The following is a 19,815-nucleotide window of genomic DNA, read 5'->3' on the forward strand; positions in this document are numbered from 1 at the left end:
GTTTTTCTTAATCCCTAATTAAGACATTTATCTAAACTCTATGGATCAAAAATCATTGTTGTGCTCTATTTGGAAAGAAATGCTCAGTTATCTCACTTCCAAAAACTGATGGAAAAAAATGTAAAACATTTAGTATTAAGAACAGCATCAATCACTTACAATAACAGAAATTATCAAAATGTACCAAAAGCAGTGCCAAAAAGAACCTTTCTTGTGATATTATTTGGAAATAGAAAACATTCCTTCTAATCCATGAAGATCGATATTCCACTGGGTGAAGAACAACATTAATTAATACTTCCCATTTTGGATGATCTTTGCCAACCTGAACATCAGTGAGATTAAATTCTCACCTCCACTGACATCTAAAATTTATGCCAGCCACCTTCTGGCATGATCTTTAAGCTGTTGAACAAACATGCCCCAGCAAATTCCCAAGAGACTTTCCTTCAGGAAAAGATAATCTTTTATCAAAAGATGACTACAATGGGTTTGTGGGAAGGGATATTTCTTAACATTTCTGCCCCTTCCTCTCTTCTCACATAATTCTATTTTGTAATAAGCCTGAATCTTAAACATATCATTCTTTAATGAACTCCTCTACACATGTGCTCAACTCAGAAGTTAAAAATGTCACAGCTAGCGACCAGATTTGAAGGAGGACTTTGCCTCCCTCAGCCCTGTCAATCCCTGCTTATTTTCCTACATGAATAAATCTTTACTTTCTTCCCTACTTGGACTAAACAACCCTGTAGGGAGGAAGAAAAAGAAAGAAAAAATAAAAGAAAAAGACAATTCACTTCATTGTGCTTCAGACTATGCTCAGGAGCAGCAGCTTGCTGACTCTTGCCTCAAGCCCAGAGTTCCCTTATGCGCCCTTTGTATGAACTTGCCTCATAGCCTCACTAGTTACTTTGCCACTTTCCAAGAACTACAGTTTCTGAAATGTTGCCCAGGCACCCACATTTGCTTTTTCAGGCCTCTGAAAGCACACTCTCATATTTGTGGTGAACTACACAAAGTCTGATGAAGCCATATCTTCTTGGCTTGCATCGACAGACCCTTCTGCAATACATTTCGAACGCCCAGAAGATCAGTATCTGAACTGGAGAAAAAAACAGCAACAACAACACAGATAAAGATGCTTACACTCATTAATGAGTCATCTGTTTCCTATAGGGAAGTGAGACATTTTCCTACACTGACAAGGGATATAGCCCTGTTTCTCCAGAAAGCAATTCAGAGTAGAATCCTCACTTAGGTACTGTGCAGCATCCTTCAGAGCAGCATTGCTCACTTCATTGAGCATTAAGAGTCTAGACAGATTGTTTCAAGAGACTAGCCTAAAATGAGGCAGAAAGAATACCACCCACAGGGAAACAATGGAAATTACTAAAGATACAGGTTGCAAAAGATTGGTCAGAAAACACTGAATTCAATTCTGATTGCAATCAAATATTCAAATTTTTTTGATTCGTTTTTATATAAAAGTAAAAAAGATGCATGTATGTCACATTTCGAAGATTTTTTTTCCAAATACTTAAAATCAGAAGGATAAAACACCTAACCAAGAGTTTTTCAGCAGAAACTTTTAATCTTAGAAGTTAACAGAAAAGTTTAAGATTAACCAATAGTTGGCTAGAAAGAAAAAATAAAAACATTCAAGAGATTAGATGAATGATGGCAAAAATAACATACTTGTATCTCCACAGAATTATACCCTGCTTTAAAACACATATGCAATAAGGATCGTCATTATTACCATTATTATTGGATAGAAAGAGTGACAATACAGGGAATATTATTCCCTCTGTGAGTAATAAGGGGGAAAAAAAAAAAAAAAAAAAAAAAAAAAGCGTGTTCTCTGTGTGTATTACTAGAAGAAAAAAATCTGAAAAATCAGTGAATAAATGAAAGAGCTGCCTCTAGTTTGATTTATGGCTGCTCTTCTCTTTATGTGTAGCCTGGGGAGCCTCATGATGATATGTAATGAGTCAGGGTGAAATGTGTATAAATAAATGCACTGCCAATTTGTAAAGACTCTTTAAGGCATCTTTTCTGTACACTCCATACTGAATTGCATTTTCTCGAAAAGAAATAGAAGATATCAAGAAAATACAGAACTGACATAGTTAGAAAAATCTCCACTTTTATTCCATTTATTTTCTTGCCTTTGCACTTTTTATTTATTTTTTTTTAAGAAGAAAATCCATTGTCCAATATTTTATCTTGATGCAATAATAACCAAGTGGACAAAGTTCAAGATGAGTATCTGTGACAGATCTCTGTATAAATATACACTGGTGTACACCTGTGTACATAAACCTTTCTAGAAAATAAAGATCTCATCTAAAAAGCAGACAACTGATATTTTGAGAAAGACAAGCAAGTTTTTGTCTTAAGTTGCTGAAAGTTATATTCATATCTACAGGCACAAATCCCTGAACAAGCTGAACTTTCTGGTTCCACAGAAGACAATGGGAGCAGAGTGTGGTTGGGGTATGCCCCATGAGATATACAGCCCCATTTCACAGCCCTAAGCACTCACTGAGTTTATTCTCAAGTTCATCTGTTATATTTACTGGAGGTGCTGTCAAGCTTTTTCCTCCAAGTCTGATAAACAAAGTTAAGCCTCTCCCCCAAATCAATGCTTCTGCAATACCCCCTTAGAGATTAGACCACGTCACCAAGAACAGGTAGTGAGTCTCCTCCCAGGAGATCAGGAGCTCCAAGATGGACCAGGCTGCCATGAAGAAGACGCATTGCTAGTTTTACTGATGAAGGATCATCATAATCTTTCCCTTTTCTTTTTTTCCCCCTCTTCCTTGCTCCTCCAATTTCCAATTCATTTTGTTTTCCAGGAGCATTTGCTGTAAGAGTAAAACTCCTTCACTGCCCAAAGAAAATATGGAATATCCTAAACATGATTTCTTCAGTTACAGGAAAAATAAATAAATAAGGCCCAACAGCAGACTTCCCACCTCAGAAACAGGATGACCCTGAATCTTTTCTATATGTTGTTCAAGTACCCTCAAGTACAAAGGGTGGCAGGAGTTCAAGCTTTGTGGGTTTTGGTAAATCGTTGTTCAACCATAGTCAACCGAGGTAGCCAGTCCAACATACCTTTCTAACACAAATACTCAAAACTCCATTAATAATATCACTAGTAAAATACAACACTTATCCACCCTTTTATTTTACATCTACTCCCTGCAAGTGCTCACTTACACTATAATAATAATAATAAAATCATACGGTACCAACATGAGTTATAAATACATTGCAATTCAGTCCAGAGAAAAGCCAGTCTCTTCTCCATTACAGTGTTGAGACTTAAAATGTGATCTCATCTTCACTGATTTGCTTTCCAACTGTGTTCCTTTCAATCATGAAGAAATTTATTTTAAATAATTTACAAGACTCAAAGAACAACAGTTTTAAGAACCAAAAGCAATATTGTCAAATTCAAAATGACAAAAGCTGACAACATGCAGGTATATATAATGCTGTTCTTTTGTTATATGAAATGTTACATATGACTAATATTTTTTCAGTATGTGATGCCAAAATTACCTGAAGTGGTTATGATATTCAATAGCTGGTAGGTGAGATGAGGTCACAAATTCCTAGTTCAGTAACTCCTTTATCAGAAATTAGTTTCAAATTACCTATTTACAGATTTATCACTCCAGGGCATCCCTACTCCAATTCTAGCCTTAGTTTATTACATGATGAAGTTCAAAATGAATTCATGCAGGCTAAGATTTTAGCATGACTTTGTCACAATTATTGCTATTCACTGGAGTTAACACACCTGAAATACTTGCTAAGTCTGCCTGAAGTTGCTTGCATTTGCTTAGAAAGCTGCTAGGAGTTGCTTGCAAAGAAAATCTAAGTCAACTTTCCCTCTATGCTCCCATACTAGCAATTCCCATTTAAACTATATTTTTATGAATAGTGTGTTGCTTCTCTCTCAGAAATCTTCATTATCTAAAGAAGTCAGAAGGAGTAGCCGTCTTAGTTGGGTAAGTTCCTGCTCTGCTAATGTACTGGGAGACACTATTGAGTATAATTCATAAATCACTAATACATCATCAGATCTGAAGATAAAAAGCATCTCCCTCTGTGAAAATAAACATCCTCAGTTGTGCTCATTGTTTATCTTTTGATAAATGTTTCTGCTGTCCTTCTTTATTTATCACCCCAAGAAGAAGAGACCATTATCTGCAATAGCATTCGATTCCACTGACATTATTATCACTTACACCTCCTCTGTCTTGCACCTCTTGGCTCTTTCACCGAATTCATGTTTGGAGCAGTATTTATCAACGGAAGTTGGAAATTACCAGTGTCTCAATTTGGCTTTTCATCTGATTCATGAAGCACTTCTCATAATGTGAAATGCAGTTCATGAATTGCTCGAGAGCCGGCAAAAGAAGAGTAGCGCATCTATTTCCATATAAATGGCCTCATTACTATGCAGGCTTGGGATAATTTATAAGAAGGGATTCTTGTCTAAAAAGAGGGGTCCTGCTGGCAATGTCCTTCTGTTTATACACAAGGAAATACAATTTCAAAACTACTTAAGAAATATAACTTCTATATCAGTACGGTGCACCTTGCTTTGACCCACAACAAAAGGCGTTAAGTTTTTGCAGGCAACCAGTGGCATTTTAAAACGAGAATACAGCTTTCTCACTATTTCATAAAGCAGTAAAACAGTATCATCTAGCAAGAGGTGAATGGTAGTTTCAAGGAGGCCTGAATGCTGTAACAAAACATATTACAAATGCACAGAGATGAAAGAGATAGGTTTAAATGTATCTAAACTAAAGATTATTACTAGAATTACATTTTAATTTGATATGTTGATAAGAAGAAAAAGCTTTTAGTGGTCACATTCTTTCATTTAGAGTTTTGTTTGCCCATTAATTTTTGCTGAATTTGTTTCATCATCTAATATTTAGAAAGGCTTTATCCAGAGATTACACAGATATCCGAGCTTAAGTCTCCTTTAGATTAAAAGAAAAATGCTTCTATATTTTCTAGAAGTTTCTTTTAGAACTTCTATCTTACAAAAGCACATTGCAAATACCAAAGAAATAGATTTGTATGAGTTGTGGGCTTTTTTTCAATTTTCATGTCCTAATCAAACAACAAAATTGCTCACAGAATATTGCTGATATTAGTTATTTCCTCAACTTTAATTTCACAAGTGAAATATTCTGCACTGTTTTCCTAGCATAGGTAAAGAAATTATTACCCTCTGGAAAAGAATAAAATGTCGCCTCCTTTTTGAAACAGTTCTTAAGGGGAAGCAAAGGTTGAAAAAAGGTGAGCTTTTAAAATTACACCCGATTCAGCCTGTTACAGGGAATGAAGAAGGTTCTTCTCAAAATTTGACCCAGTAAACAGAGCAAATTTTGGTTTCGGGGAGAAAACAAGATTCTGGAACGCAAAAGAAACACTTCTTTCCTTTTGGTTTGCTTATTTCTTTGAGTACAACTATTTATAATTGCAAGTGCTGTGAGGACACAGAATGGTAAAGCTGCTCCTGCTTAGCTACTTCACTCTGTGTGCACGACACTTAATTTTGAATTTAATTGTAATTTGAATTATGCTTCAAGCAGATGGAGAAAACGCGAGTGCTATGTGGGAAGAGTAAAACATTAAGAGACTACATAGAAGGAGAGAAGCACTGGCACGGAATAAATAACGTGGATCCCCTGCCCTTATCATTTTCCTATCCCCTGTGTCAAAAGGCATGTTTGCAGTAGGACAACATGTAATTAGTATGTGCTAACTAATAGGTTGCTCCTAATTAATTTGTTGCTTTCTCTCTAGAACTTAAAATGCTCATTAACAACTCTTATGACATCAGCATGCCTTCCTTGGGTGCGCTTCAGCCCACTGCAGCCTTTGGGCTATCATGAGCAGAAGCACCATCACTGCAGGGCATCCCCACTCCGGGGAGCTGGAAGTTACTTACAAACAGCATACTGAAACACTTCCACTTCAGACCATTTTTTTCCACTCTGTAAACTTCAGCTTTTCACATAAGCTCCTTTTAAAAAGTGAGAAACATGCTCTCTCCAATGCTAGCACTGAGCAAATTAAGAAAATTATATATTCAATTACAAATAGCTTATTTTACCAGCTAAAGGGCAAAATTCATTATGAATGTCCCTGTTCACAGTTTGAGTTCTGTAAATGGAATGGGAGAGTACACAGTTTAATTTCAAAATATAGGAGCAGATTTTTATTTATGATCCTGCAATATAGCTTATTTAAATTCTATATTCTATTTTTCATTTTAATTTCTCCCTCACTGAGAGCTTCTAAAATTTCAATTTATTTCTGACATTTTTACATATTTAAAAAAAAAAAAAAAATTACATCCACATGTGCATGTGTACCCCCTGAAAAGTATACACTCCTTAATGGTCTGAGAAGCTCCACCAAAACAGCACAAACCTCATCGCTTGCATTAACATCTTGAGGAATCTACTATATTTTAAGGAGATACCAAAGAAAATCTTAATGTCAACAGTTGTTCTCAGCATTACTTAAAAAAAGCAAATTATAGGCCTAATTTATAGAAAAAATATTTTCTAAATATAAGGAATTGAATGTACTATATCATTGAAAAGGGGAATAGCAAGGCCATTTGGAAATCTGGACTTCTCTGAAGTAGCTTTTATAAGATGTTGCATATGGGGAGGGGATATTAGACTGTTTCTAAGAAAGTTAGGTATGGAGGGAAATGATGGAGGAAGGAGATATTAAAAACATATATCCCCAAAACATCAAGTTGAGAATAACAAGTGAGTTTCATCTTCAGCCACAGAATTGCTATGCTAGCACCACAGTACTTCACATCTCTATCTCATGATGAAAGTGTCTTACCAAAATAACTCACCCTTACCAAAATAATTCAACAAATAAAACCCCAAAAGTAATCGCTTTCACATAGCAAGTCAATGGCAGTATTGAATAGCAACTACAAATCCTCAGTCTCAGGCTCCTGTTCTAAGCATAAATATATCTTTTCCCGCTGTTACTATAGTTTTAAAGCTTCAAGGCTCACCATGTTTTCCCTCATTCTTGCTTTTAGCTCATCAGCCACTGAAGGTCCACACATTGTGACAGAGTTAAGGGAGACAATAGCAGCAAATGAACCTATGTAAGCAGCTACATCCTGGAGTGGTTCCGGGACATTTAAAAAAAATAATAAAAAATCCTACTGAAATTAAGCTAACAGTTTTATCAAGTTAAAAACAAACGTCTGAGGGTCACAATTCTACCATTTAGTGTTAAGCTCAGGATTAACCTCAACCACACAGGTCTGTGAGGACAGAGCAGCACCGCAGGCTGAAGAAACATTGAGATATTTATTGGACTATTTTTCCTCTTTGAGAGATGCTGGGAAACAAACCCATACAATTCATAAATTGTAAGTCCCAATCGCTGAGCCTGCAGAATTATTATAGCTGAGCATACACTATCAAGAAATGAAAGAAAATGGATTGTATTTATGAGACATGGCAGCCTCCGCATACTTTTCTTGAAACTACTTGTTTGTGGGCCTAGAAGCCTTTGTAAATGTTGTGATAAAGTAAGTGCCAGAACAGGGAGCAACCATGCATGTGATAGGAAAATTCACTAGCGTGGCGGGGGAATATATATGAATGCTTGCATTTGTTTGTTTGCTTGTTCCTATTTTTACAGCAGACAGACTTATTATATTGGGTGCTCTGAAACATCTCTAAAATATGCAGGGTTTTACAAAATATCTTTGTAATTGTAAGGAAGAAGTGTTCTGCTTTCTTTTAAGAACGATTACAGGAAATTGGTCATGGCAATTTAATATCCTGTGTTATGTGGCTTCATCTCTCCTGATTCTCCACTAACCTGCTGGAAAAGGTTGCTGTTGATTTATGCTTTTGTTTGTGAATTACACTGTAGAGTATCAGAAGCAATAAGAGCTGGAAAATTGCTTCTTGTAGACAATGACCTCCTTGTAGTTTACTTCCTTATTTTATCATAATGGAGACATATTCACATGATGGAGATTTCCCTACCAAAGAGAAGGCTGTGATCCTTGACCTTAATGACAATGTTTTGCTACCTGCTCAAAGCATTACCAGTATTTTTGTGACAGCCAACTTTGAGCAGAGAATTAAATAGGGTTTGTTATTCAGTGATGAAAGTATAGTCCACCAAAATAACTACTGCTGTTAAGAAAGCAATGCTATATTCTTTAGACTACAGTACCTCTCGTATAAGCTTTCATTTCTCTTCACTGATTAATTCATCTTCTAAACAGGACTAGCTTTGCTTGATCACCACTGTTAGGAATATTTATTTGTACCTCAAAATGAAATAGAAGGCTATAAGAAGGGCCCAAAGACTGGGGAAATCAGTGGGAGGCTTTTCCTCGATTCCAGGAGGATCTGGTCAATCTCTATACGTGCAGAGTAATTACATTTTTCAGATGAGGCACAGAAGGCTTTCTTCTCCTCTTGCTGATGCTCATGTAAATTAGGATTAACTCCATTGCAGTTGAGCTAATGGAATTACAGTGCTATATGTGACAACTGAATCAGGCTCTCAGCAGGGGAACTTTCTGGGTAAAGGCTGAAAGTTGGTCTGTGGAAAGACAGACGGTTACCTAGCATCACATTTACTACGACTATAAGCACTTGTTACTAATGGCAGTGAGCACTGCAATGTGCACAGAGATGCGGTCAGCTTGTTAGGATCTAATTGGGCCTCCTGAACGTGGCTCAGTCATTGAGCATTATCAATTAATTGTGTAGAAATACCGAAGTGTGAACCGCTTACAGAAGTTGCTAATCCCAGCTACAGATCACCTCCTTTCTTAGGAAACATAGCTTATAAATTCCCATTATCCATCCTTCTCCACAACCTTCCCATCCACACTTAGGGCAAGGTCAACCCCATTTCACACAGAAGTTTCAAAGGTGTTCAGGTCCCAGGTTTGTTAGAGAAGGTGGCATGGCATGACCAAGAAGAGAGACACAGATTGATTCTCTCACTGAAAGAAGTGTTTGCAGAGCAGATTCAGCCATGATTAGAGCTTCCATGCGACAGATGGCACTGGAGAAAATCAAGCGTCGTACGTTCTGCCACTCACAGAAATACTTGTTAAATAGGATACAGAATAGTCGCTAATGAAGATAACATGTTAGAGACTATTATTCTGCTCTGAGGCTTGATTTAACTCAGAGGGAGCATTTCCATCTATCCCAGACTATTTCTTTTTTACAGAATGTCTTTTAACACATTTGGTTCTGTTACCTTGATGATACAGCAGTAAACAGTGGAACGAGATTTCTCCTAGGTTTCTTGACAAATTTCGTTCCCTAAAAAACTCCAACAACTTAGGTTCAAGAGTCTGTTTTCTTTGCCTTTCTTACTGTGCCACTCCAATTACAGCCACCCTCTGCTGATGAGCCCTTGCTTGTCTCATCTTGTTAGATGGTGTAGTCTTCACACTAAACATTTTTATATGCAGATTTTTTATGTCTCCTCAATTTAAATACCTATTGTCTTCCTGCAAATTTAATAACCTATTATTCAGTCACATTCGTGCTTATTTTTATTCAATTTTTTATACATGATACCTGAGATGTTCTGTAAACAGATAGAGTACAGTTAAAGCAGATGCTCAGTGTTTGTTGCTTTTCTTAATGAAAACAGATATGAATTTATTGTGTAAGAGCGTAAAAAAATGTCAGAAGTTCCACTCCCCTCACACCTATGGAACTGAGCTAACGTGCTATAGGTGAATCAATTACTCTATTGAATAAGGTTCATATGCATAGAGCTGATGAGCTTACGCTCTAGTTATAGCTCTCCAACTTTAATTATTTACTAATACTTGAAAGTCTGGAGTGACTGAAAAATGGCAGTGGTGCAGTGAAAGTCCAATTTTAGAAAAAACATCCTCAAAAAGTTTCAACAGAAGCTAGCAAAAATACTTGAATCGCAAAGTAGTTGAGGTCCTGGATGTTCATACCATCTAATCTCTTGCGAGACGAAGGTTGTAACTGAAGCAGAAGTCAGGTCCCCCATCCCAAAACCACAAGATGACAATGAAGTACCTATGACTCAACAAGATGGGGATCCCTCAAAGAGGGGGCATGTTGTGAGTCTGCTGACTGAACTGAGCTCTTTTATGAAGTCACCTACATTTCCAAATCCCACCTGGTTTCAGTCTTTGTCAGAGCCCTCTGGGAGAATGTGAAGATACAGGAGGGAGCAACTCCAGATCCCTGGGAACTTCACAGTAGAATAGTAATGCAGCTATGGAACAAGGACAAACAAACAGAGTCATGAAATAAAATTCTTTTGACTTACATGGTTACATCCAACCCAGTCTCCTTTCAGACACTAAATGGTCCTATGCTCTCAGGACTAATGCTCTAAATGCGAGGAGAACCACAAATCAAAGAAATACTAAACAGGACTAAAACTTGTTGGATCTTACACCCCTTCTTCACTTTAATCAAAATTTTTCCAAGAAGTTGCCAGGTTGCTGTAGAGAATAAAGGAAAAAGCCAAAAGACCACAGAAATGAAGCTGAGAGAAACGTCCAACTACAAGAGCATTTATGCCACTGTTGGAATACAACACAAAAAGTAGGGGACAGCTGGATCATCACCACGCTCACAGCAATGGACTAAAGTGCACCAGCACCCAAGTACTGCTAGACTATTTTTCCCAATGATTAAGTTTCCTGCTATAAAGCAGAGGAAATTATGTTTACACTCCCAATAATGTAATCAATTATGGTGAACAATTGTAACATGTTAGATTAGAATTTATTTCAGGACTTGCTGCTAATTACCATCCAGAAGCTTTATCATTCAGTGGATCTCAAAGGAATGCACTGCATTTATCACAGGGCAGAGGTGAAGCTAGCGAGTTTAGATCAAAAGCTGCAGAGCTTTTTTTTTTTAATGGTCCTCGACCATAATCAGAAATTTGATTAATTCAGTCTTTAATTCGCATTTCTGAAACATTTTCATCTTTTACCTCATCGCCTAGCAGCTGTTTTTACAGATGCTTTTATTTTACAAATGCCTGAGTATCTCACTTGCTCCTTTACGATTGTTGTTTTTCCTCCACGCTCACGTAAAATTCCTTTAACACTATAGCAACAAAGAATATTTCATTTCCAGACCTTCTCTGAGCAGCATAAAGCCATCCTTGAGGCCCATCTCTTCTTATTTACAGTGACTATTGATTAAAAACGACCATCTATTGACATCTCCCTGTTCTGCACAGTTGTTCAGGTCAATTAAAAGGTATTGACAAATTTTATACAATCTTGAAAGTTTTCTGCTACTAAAAGGGACAGCAAGATTTTTGTTATTATTAAGTTTCCTACACTGCTCCTTGTGTCTTTGAGAAATATTCGGATAAATAGAAGCATTTTATTTTCCTATCATAAAACTTCCTTTCATTCTAGGGAGGCAGCCTTTATTTTTCAAGCAGAGGAGATGCACATTTCTGTGAGGTATCACAGCCAGCCAGCCAAGCTCTCAGAGTGCTAAATATTAGGACATCCACAGCATTTTGTAAAATATGGCATACATTTCTGTTTCCCATAAACAGACTTCAGTTCTGCTCTCTCTCTACCAATGGACAGTAGGTGTCTGGGCTTTCAGCAAAAACAAGAAAAATGCAATCTGGATAGGCTCTAAATGTGACTTATTTTAGCTCTGTCAAAAGCAGTCTGGAAGGAAGGAAGCTGAACAGCATTCAAGAAGACAGTCTACTTTCAGAATTTTTTTTTTGCCTAACATAGAAGACTTCAGGAAGTCTTTGCTGGAGCACAAAAACAGAGAAGCATTCCCCTGTAGCAGACCCTCCTGTAGAAAAACGTACACGTTTGAGTTTTGACAAACTAGTGAGAAGTGCATTGCTATCTAGGAAAGCTCATCTCCTGCAAGCATGAACCCCATTCCTATCAGCTTCCTGCTGCACCCTACTACTGCTGATGGACAATGATCCAAAATCCCATTGGACACCCCAGGTATAACTCTCTCATCTCTACAGCGTATTTCATTCCTCAACAAGGGAATGGGGGAAGCATATACTTTTGCTTATATATATATATATAAATAAAACATTTCACTAAAGATAAATCAACGTTCTGTCAGAGATTCATCAACCACCTCTGAAAATTTTTGCTTTCTTTGTAGTTTCTCTCCCACCATCCTGTCTTGTCCCTTTTAATTGCTCTCATCCACTGTGACGAGGGGGATTTCCTGCCCTAGAGGTGAACTACACTTAAAACGGAGTTCGCTGCTGCTTGGGCCATGTGCAGCCACCAACAGATGGAGCATCTTGTGCCCTGGCTTTCCCCCAGTACAAATTCAGGTCTTGCATCTGCCACCCCGTCCTCACCTCTGAAAACATCTGCTTCAGTCCTCCTTCTGACTTCTGTCAATCCCAACGGCCAGCTCTTTTCTACTCCTAAAATGACAGAGCGCTGGGGCCCGCCACAAAGTATAAAGCTGTTCTGCCAGCTTGATGCCAAGAGCAGAATTGTGCAGTCAGCTGTTTTGCCTGCTGCAGTCACTTTCTGCTGAGGTCACAGAAAATGCGGCCTTCTATAGCTGTGTGACAGCAGAAATTTGGAAGGTTGAATTTAATTTAATATAATGCAGATACTTTGTGACATGCAATAACTTCTGCACCTACAGAAGTGTTCAGAAACACTGACTTGAGCTTAGCTCTCCCAGTCTAAGTCCCCCCTCCAAATAACAAAGTAAACTCCTTTAGGAGAAGGTTCAGAGTCAGGTTTCATCTTAAACTACTCTGAAGGCTCTTAATTTTAGCTACCCTCTTAAATTCAAGGAAGAAGAAGCCAGGGTAGAGTAGTTTCTCAAAGCTGCTGTTGAGAATTACCTTTCCCACCTCCGACTCTAAACCATAGCACGATGGAAACCACATTCCAAAACAGTTTTGGAAACTGTGTCTTAATTTCAATATTATCCCATGTACTTTTACAGCACTAAATGATGCAACGTCACTATAAATTGTGCAATTCCTCTTGTATTTTCTTGGTCTCATGAATATCTCCTGTCATCAGACATGATAAGCCTGAGATTTTTTATATCCATCTTGCCAGTAACTGCTGGATGCAAATCCTCTTCTACTCCCATCCAAATCTATGCAAATACCAGTTTATGGGATGCTGTGATAGACTGATTACAAGGCCAATGGTTATTGATTTTAATGCTTCTTGGAAACCACCGTATCATGCAGGTTCAGGGAATTCACTTTTTTATGTTTCAGCTCTCTCCTTTGTAAAATGGCAGTACTAATTATTATAATCATGTCATTTCCAACTTTCCTCACACAGGAGAGAAGAACCTTGACAATTACTGTGCAATATTATCAATTTGGTATTAGTGTTACTGAATGAAAGCATTACTAAGAGGATGATTTGCATTTTTAGAGAGGAATAGGATTTCTTGATGCATATCTAGTTTCTGACATTATAGCCTAATTACCAGAATTGTTAATGAACAGCACAAAAATATTCATAAATAACATTTTATCTCACTCTGAGTCCTAACCTTCCCCAGGAATTTGCAGGCAACCACTGCTGGTGACAGGATAAATAGCTAGAAGACTTTGCACATGGCCTGGTCCAGCCTTTACAAGTCATATTCTTACTACTTATGGGAAGTTTATTTAGCTATTTTGTACATAGAGTTCTGAAAATATAGAAATCCAATTCAAGGAGGAAAAATAAAGGACTGTCAGAAAGGTTAGTCTAAAAGTAGTGTATGTAGTGGGTAGGTGAGTGTCACAGCTGTCTCTAACCCCTGTTTCTAGTTGCACAGATACAGTGTGGTGCCCCTGTCAGTCCCATGGGAGGGAAACACACCCTGGCAGACTTATCCTGTAGGTACATTTTAGAAGACCAAGGTTCTCCTGCTGCTAGGAAAATGTTCAGAGACTCTCACTGAAGTGTACCATCAATACAAGAGAGGAGCCCAGCCGACTGCCTGCGAGACAGGTAATGGGATTTTCTCTTGGGACCATGGCAGCTGAATGTTAAAATTCATAAGTCAGGCTGTGACTTACAAGACAATAAGAATTTCCTGGCAAACTGCTTCTGCTGCAAGCAGAAAAACATGTCAGTAATGAGCCTCAGTCCCAGTTCCCAAATTTGCCCCCTTCCCAATGGTGCACCACTCCAAGGCAGAGTGGAATCAAAACAGTACAATCACAGGGTGTCATTATAATGATAACCATCATTCAAAATGGACAGAAAGACTCAGAACAAGTCTCAGAGCACTTTTTGCTAACCCAACAAGCATTCCCATAGGTTTTCTTGGGACATATCTGCAGGTCAACCATTTCGCTGAGCTCTGAGAAAATAAAACTATATTGAAGTAGAAAAAGCATGAACACCATAGGAAACAGGGGGCAGGGGAAGATTCTGAATGATGAACAATCCTATTCCTGCTGAAATTCAGCACTGCTGCTGAGGGACATTGCAAACACCACATTCAAGGGGTAAGGCAAGAGATGAATACCAGGGGCCTCATACCTTTTTCCAAGCATGCTTGAAAACCATTTCAAAGCAGCTTAGCCCTTGTCCACACAGGGATGATATTTCTGTCTCATAACTAACTGAAAGTGCTTTAAATATCAAAGATTTCTTTGAAGGTCTCTACTTAGTTCAGGTAATTGGTGCAGCACTCCCTTGCTCAAGGAATTCAGTACACACCTCCCCACCCCCTCCACAGCAGCCTACAAGTTAGGACTCAAAGCAATTAATGATGAGTGTCATCTTGTCTTACTCATTGCCATTCTGCTTACCAAAAAAAGTTATATAATACAAGGTCAAAATTGTTTATTACCAGATAATTACATCAATGAGAATTAGGTCTTCAGAAAAGCAGTGTAAATCCTGTATGCTGAAATTCAGCTTTTAAGAATTTTTCCTACTCAAATCTCTTAAACAGCTGTCTTTAAACACTTTAAAAAGGTACAGCTTAGGAGAATATTATAGGTCCATGTGTCATAAAAATATGTATTTAACTTGTATTTAAAATACATATATATAAATATAAAATATATATATTTATATATAATGGAACTTCATATATATATATATATATATATGAAGTATGGCAATCTTATTGGTTTTGTGGAGACGCACTAAAATGAAAAGCTGGAACAATGAACTGTGCTTACGTTTGAAGATAAGGCTGAAAAATGGAAAGCTGTCCAAAGCTTGGATTAGTGCTCAGACTGAAACCTAATTGGTCTTTAATCCTCTATCACTGCAGAAAAAAGGAAAATTCCAGATTGCAAATGACAGTCTTGCAAATGAATTCCAGGAGTATGGAAGCTTCTCAAAAACAAACAAACAAACAAACAAAACAAAAAAAAAAACACTGAAGGGATGTGCTTCATTTGTCAGCTTTGTCAATAATTTGCCTATCCTAATTTGTTAAAAGAATGGAAAATGTTTAAGGCAGAATGTTTGCTATAGGACATACCACCTCTGGTTTTGCAGATGTCCCACCACCTTCAGTTCATGTGCCAATTTAGTTACCAGTAGCCAGAGAGAGGGCTATGTCCAAAGCTTTGCCAAAATACTACATCTGCTACTTTACCTGACCTCCCATCCTTTTCATTTGAGCATATTATGGGAGTCAAAGAAGAATTATGATTTGTTCTGAACAATCCACTGTATCTGCACTTAATTCTTTTTCTGCATATTTGCATACGCAGCATTTAACAGTATTTTCTTTGCATTTTGTAATTATGGTGCCTAATATTTCCTGAGACTTTCTGTACTCCATCTGTCTTTGGATATAAGGGTTATTTTGGGCCTTGTCTAGCTCTCTGGGATTTCACCCAATTTTAAGTGCAGGCAATGCTTTAGCTAGTTCTGAATGCCCGAGAGTAAAATTCATCAGATCCTGTTTAGCTGAAAGCATCTAGATGATGTACGAGCTCTCTGACCTATACTGTATTCTGTTCCTGTCCCCTCTTGTTTAATTGTATTAAAAATAATTAACCTTTTATGGGAAAACCAAAACCAGACAGATAGTTAATATTCTGCATCTTCTGTTGGCTCACTCTTCTCATGAAATTATTTCACAGTAGTTCAACGCTAATTTACTTTAAAACTTTCCTTAAACTCAATGGCCACACATTTTCATACATTTTCTATTCTATAGGACGATAGAATCTTGTTTCTAAATGTTAGGGTTCTAAGGTTATAAGTTGTGTTACTATTTAGTGAAAAAAAAGAAACCTTTGCTGTCATTAAACTGTTCAACACCAAATGTAACCAGGAAGATAAAAACCTATCGATCCTATGATACAGTACAGACCTATATAGAAGGGACTGACAGACAATCAGGTTTGTATGCCCAGCATGTTTCAATTAATACCAGCAGGTCTAGGGTCATTAATATAAGCTAAATAAAAATGCTTGGCTAAAAATCAGGTATTTCAAATAAAACAGTAGCAGTTATTTTTGTGTTGGACTAGTTTCAGCTAAAATTATGAATATTATTGCAGGCAAAAATTAGATATATATTTTTTTAATTTGGCCACTGAGTCACCTGCAAAAAAAAAATAAAATGCAGCAATCCTGTTATAATGTTTTGTGTGTGAAAACTAATTTTATTGCTGGTTAGGTAGGAATACAGCTCAATGGCTACTTTTCCATTTCTTAAAATAATGGAACGTCAATCACAAAAAACCTTTGTGGGATAGCAGCTATTACCCCCTGATAATAATCATGCATCTTTTTAATAGTGTCCCGGACAGATCCATAACATCACCATTACTCTCAGAAGCACAGCTGGCTCTCTAACTGCCTGCTGATACAAGTAGTGAAAGCTCAGCCTTTGCTTGGGCTCTGTTTCAGGTGAGGCCACCTCGATTCACAGTTCCTCGCTGAAAATCCTCACTGAAAACTCAATAACCTACCTTGGTTTTTACATTTGACTACTGAACATTTTGAGTTTTCCATATAAATTCACTTCCTTTAGTGCTGCAGTCTGTATTTATGACCCGTTCTTCTATATCAATGACCTTAAATACACATCCTCAGTGGGAGATGAAAGACAGTATTTGATTACTAACATCACATAAGAAAAAAAATTTAATTACAAAACATCAACCTTTGTTGAACGAATGTTGAATGTTAATGGGAGTAAGGAGCACTGGCAAGGAGTTTTTCAATATTCCATTTCAGGAATCCCCCTCCATGATTAGCTGCTTCTCATTCTTTCTTTTGCAGGGATCTGATTAACACCCACAAATCAACACACATCTACTGATTTCAAGATTCAAAAGTATTTCAGCAGGTGTTTTGCCTATTGAAGACTCAAATATAATGCATCAAAAAATACCACAGGACATCATACTTTGTATGAAAAAATGATTCAACATCTTTCCTCTAGTCTTACAAATGGCTCAAAGCTGTGCGTTTCACTTGTACTTTACTTCATAGTTGTAAAGAAAAGCATTTAGTGATTTTGAAATACCATTAGGACAACCTTTCTTACTTTCCCACTTTTAAATTAATAGGAGGAGTGGAAATGGGTATATGGCCAGAAAGAGGTACATTTAGTGACAAAGCATCCTCCTCTCCCCGGTGCACACAACCTTACCACAGGAATTGTTAGCATTTGGACTACATTGGTCCTCGTCTGCCGCTCGAAAACCATCAGTGCCACGATAAGAAGTAATGTAACAACTTCCGAGATTACACAGTGGAGCGATTAGCCCTAAAGCAGATCAATAACATCAATGCTTTGAGCTCCAGGATAAATAAAACCTGATACTGGTAACAGGTTAATTGTGTTTCAAGCTGCTTGCACCACTGATAAAAACTTGATAAGACTTCGGACTTCCAAGGGTTTTTTGTTCTTGTTGTTACAGGTAAACTAGAGGTCTAGGCTTAGGACATAACTCAATTAGGCTGAGAGAGATACACAAAAAAAGCGAGTAAAAACAAGGAATTTAATCTTCTGGAGTGTGATCCTAACCCTGGCACAGTGACAGCCCAATGTGTCATTCTGCAAGCCTGCGATCAACACCAAGAGACTCGGGTTTGCTTTTCCAATTTAATGGAAGTCTTCTAGTTTAAGCTTCGGGCCATTTCCAGAGTTTCTTTAGAAGATAACAAGGGGCAGGATTTGACCTCAGCCGACATAGCCAATTCTGTAGTTTGGTGGTCTTCAGCACCGGACAGCAGACTGTTATCTAGCTATAAGAAATCCTATAAATATGAGGAAAATGTCTGGGTTTTGCTATCCTAACCCACTCACCAGAGGTAGTTAGCCATTACTGAATGATGAAGCCACTAAAAACCAGCATAGGTGTATCCAATAGCAGCAATCAAACGCCTTGGAATATCTGTATGCTGACATTAAAATCATGTCTCAGATTTGCTCTGCATTTTGAAAAGTCCCCTAAACAAATATGCTTCAAATATAACTTTTGTACAGTTAAGAGCAGTAAAATGTCATTTACACCCAAATTCCTATTTCTTTTCCAACAGTTGGGAACTGTTTCTGGCAGCAGTGTGTTAACAGAGAGGCATGTTATAAATGAGTTACACGGAGTAAAAATGATTATTTTACTGTTGAATATGATTTTTCTCATTTAAACGATCATTGGATTCAAGGTGACTCCATCATGTGCTGAATCCAGGGTAGTTCAGGAGTAAAATTTAATCAGAGAAAGTCTCCCCTGAGAAGCTAAACATAATCTTATTGTACTAAGATGGAAGCAGCCGCTTTCAGAAACCTCCCTCGATTCAGCCCTGACTCTGCTCAGCAGAGGCACCCCTCCCACACACAAGCTTTGCTTGCTGTTTGGATTTGCTCTTCCCCTGTTCATCTCTCATCCTGCCTTACCGCTGTATCAGAGCTGTATCTGTACATGGTACACGCCTGTTGTCACCTACATACATGTACACATATTCAACCCATCTTTCACATATTTTCCCATTTACTCCAGGAAGGACATTTTTAAAGGCATGATGCCCAACTTCCACTGATTTACAGAACTATTCCTTTTTGTCCCAAAGAAATTAGTTGCTTAACATTTGCACAGCTTTGCTCATCACCAAAGATTTTGCCTTACCTGTTTTTCATCCTAATAATCACACGTGTTATAGGACGACCTTCACATTTAGTTAAGTAGACAGATTTATGTAAATTGTATGTGCAGCGAGCTTGCAGTATTTGGTAAACTCAAAAATCACCATCTTTCTCTTTTCCGCAAAGAAAGCTCTAAAAATCTCTTTTCAAATTGATCTTTTTATATAAACTTGCCTTTTTCTCTACTTTACTTAGGATTAAATTACTTTCTAATTCAAACTAAGTAGATGCCCAGGACAAGATTTTAATATTACTTAAGGAGCTTCCTGGTAAAACTCACGTTAAGTTTTAAAAAAAATAAAAGAAAAGAAAAAAAAAAAAAGAGCAGCAAGTCTCCCATGCTGCCATACTCCCTAAATAAGAGAAATAAGACTAATTAAAATTCTACTCCATTTCAAAGGAAGAAAAGTGCCTTGTTATGATTCAGTTTTCCTAATCTGTGTAAACAATTACAAAATGCAAATATTTATCCATTTAGGCATACAGCAATCAGTTTTTCTATTTGTTTGTTTTTCAAAGATAAATAAGCGTGGAATTCTGATTTATCAACAGTCCCTGGACTCAGACAGCTGGTGCCTGTCCAAACCACCAAAGTGCCAGGAGCACCTGAAGGCCGGAGTTCACCTGC

The sequence above is a fragment of the Aythya fuligula genome, chromosome 6 (assembly GCF_009819795.1).
Source record: "Aythya fuligula isolate bAytFul2 chromosome 6, bAytFul2.pri, whole genome shotgun sequence".
NCBI classification, from domain to species: Eukaryota; Metazoa; Chordata; class Aves; order Anseriformes; family Anatidae; genus Aythya; species Aythya fuligula.